The sequence below is a fragment of the Capra hircus genome, chromosome 29, assembly GCF_001704415.2.
Source record: "Capra hircus breed San Clemente chromosome 29, ASM170441v1, whole genome shotgun sequence".
NCBI lineage: Eukaryota > Metazoa > Chordata > Mammalia > Artiodactyla > Bovidae > Capra > Capra hircus.
The window spans coordinates 51287218-51290433 of record NC_030836.1 but is presented as its reverse complement, the minus strand read 5'-3'; positions in this window follow the sequence as shown (position 1 = coordinate 51290433).

The following is a 3216-nucleotide window of genomic DNA, read 5'->3' as shown; positions in this document are numbered from 1 at the left end:
TAGAGCAAGAGACAGAAAATCAACAAGGATGCGGAAGAATCGAATGCTGTCCACCAACAGGATCTAATCACCATTTGCAGAACGCTCCACCCAGCAGTAGCAGAATGCATGGTTTCAGGTGCCCACAGAAGATACACACCAAGATGGGCTGTATCCTGGGACACAAAACAAATTCAGCAAACTTAATGTGACTGAAACCACGCGGAGTCTGTCCTCTGACCACATAGCCAGAGAATCAGATTAGAAACCAGTCGACGAAAGTTAACAAGAAGACCTCCACATGCTCAGAACCGCGTTTCTAAATAATTCATGGAGCAGCGAGGAAGCCTTGAGGGAAACACAAAGATCCATGCAAAGGACTGAAATGAAAACTCAGCCCATCCCAATCGAGGGGCAGAGCTAAAGCAGCGCTGGGGAATGTTATATCAGCAAGTGCACATCCTAGGAAAGAGGGAGCATCAGATCGGGACACGAAGCTCCCACCTCAGAACCTAGGAAGAGAAGAGGGAAAACAGACTCAGGTCAGAAGGGGGAGTAAGCAAAGACAACAGCAGATTTCAGTGAAACTGAAAACAGGAACAAAATGAATTTTAATTCATTCCAACGAAGGAAAGGAAAGGAAAAATGTCAACAAAATTAACAAAACTCTAGAAAGTCTGCAAAGAAAAAAGAGAGACGACCTAAGCTGCCAATATCAGGGATGAAACAGAGGCTATCACTACAGACCCCACAGTCATAGAAAGGGTGATGAGCAAGTGCTGGAAACGAGAGACAGAAACGACAACTTAGACGAAATTCACCAGTTCTTCAGAAAGCACAAGCTACACAGCTCGATATAGACAGTTTGTACAGCCTTGTGACCCTTACGAAAATTAGATTCATAATTTTAAACTCCAAAAGGTGAACCTGGGGTCAGACGGTTTCAGGGAAGAATTTTCTCAACCTTTTAAAGAATTGACACCAAGTCTTCACAATTTCTTCCAGAAAATAGAAGAGGAGGGGCTTGTCCCAATTTATTTCACAAAGCTAGTGTTACCCAGATATAATCATAGAGACAGCACACAAAAAATTAAAACCAACTCTCAAAACTACAGATCAACATCCCTGATAAATATAGACAGAAAAATGGTCACTAAAGCCACAGCACACAGAGATCACTGGAGAGGGTTCATAAAGAGAATTGTACGTTACGGCCAGGTGGGGGAAGTAAGAGATGTAAGGCTGGTTCAACTTAAAAAGGTGATGAAATCAACTGTCTTAACAGGCCAAAGAGGAAGAATCACACGAGCTCATCAGCTGATGCAGAAAACACTCTTGACAAAGTTCACCACCTGTTCATGATAAAAGCTCTCGGAGGAATAAGAATGAAGGGAGCTGCCTCAGCTGGATGAAGGCCATCTACAAAGAGCTGTGTTTCTAACGCTGAACTTTGCAGGGAGAGGTGAACACTGGGAACCAGAGAAGGGCATCCATCTCATCACTCTTGTTCAACAGGCCTGGAACTTCTGGTCCAGGCAATAAGGTGAGGGAAGGAAGTGAGCGTCCAGGTTGGATGAGATGAAGCTGTCCCTATTTGCTAATAACACAAACGTCTACACAGAAAACTCCAAATAATCTATTAAAAACCTGCAAGCACGAATAAGCCAATTCTGCAAGTTTCAAGGATACAGGATAAACGTGTAGCCATGAGTTGAGGTTCTACGTCTTAGCAGTGACCAGGTCGTCGCTGACCACTGTATTAAGATCACAATATTGTGGGCTCAGTGGTGTGGAATCCGCCTGCGAGTCAGGTTCAGTCCCTGATCCAGGAGGATCCCACATATTGTGGATCGGCTAAACACACGCACCACAGCTACTGACTCTGTTCTAGAGCCTGGGAGCCTCAACCCCTGAGCCCACGGGCCCTGGAGCCTGCCCTCCACAACCAGAGAGGCCACTGCAATGAGGAGCCCATGTGCCCACAGCTCAAGAGAAATCTGTGCAGAAATGAAGACCCAGCACAGCCATAAATCAGAAACCAAAATGATGGAGAGAGTATAGTGCCATTCGCAACTGCTCACATCGATTGAAAAGTTAGGTGTGGCTCTAACAAAGCGTGTATAGGACTCGTGGGCTGAAACCTGCAAAACACTGATGAAAGAAATCTAAGAGGGTCTGAACAGACGGAAATGTTCCTGAACTCAGCTGGCTGCTCACCTGAAGGATCCAATGCTAAGAGACAGATGTTGGGTAAATGGAAAGGTAGCTTTACTGAGGAAGCTGGCAGCCCTGGAGAAAAGGGGAACTCATGTCCCAAAGAACCAACTCCCTGGCTGCCAGTAAGAGGGCAAGCGATTTTCAGGGATTGTTCAGGGTGCACAGGTAGGGCGAGGGGGCCGAAAGAAGCAACTGAGTCAGCGCTGACCTTGTCGTGAAACTGGTCATGTAGTGGTCTCATGAGCGTCATCTTGACTGTTTTAATTTTAAAGTTAATCTTCAACTCCACGGTCATTTTTTTTCCTTCCTGTTTCCTTGAGGCCAGTTCTTAGAATTGTGCAAGATGGAACAGCTTATGTAATGACTAACGTCTGATCATCACGCAATTGGCTTTTTCCAGTTTCAGCATCCATGAAACAGCTCAGCGGGTATTATCTGCAGCCCCTGAGGAGGAACAAAGACCCTTGACTTTGTTTTATGGCTCAACTATTATTTGGTCTTGTGTGACTGTTTCCCTTTGCTTTTGCGTCTTCTCACTTCTCAGATTAAAGTCATCATCTGGAACTCAAGGAATGTCTAGGAGGCTAGTTTTTTCCATAAACAAGAGGAAGATGAGGACGGGAGTGAGGTCTGTTCCAAGAAGGCCCCACAGGGTCCTGTTCTCTTAGAGACACGCCCTGTTTATGCACTGGAGGACTTGGCAGAGTAAACCTGTCAGTTCTGCCCAAATTAGCATACAAGTGCAATGCAGCTCCTATCGAATCCCAGCAGGAATGTTTGTAGATACAGACAAGATTATTCTAAAACTCACAGGTAAAGACGGAGGAGCTAGAGCACTCAAAGTGACTTTGAAAAAGAACGATGGGGGAGGATCACTGTGCCTGATGCTAACATTTCCTGTGTAGTTGAATGAAAACTGCATGATGGTCGTCGTTGTTGAGTCGCTCGGTCGCGTCTGACTCTCTGTGACCCCATGGACTGCAGCACGTCAGGCTTTCCTGTCCTTCCCCATCTCCTGGA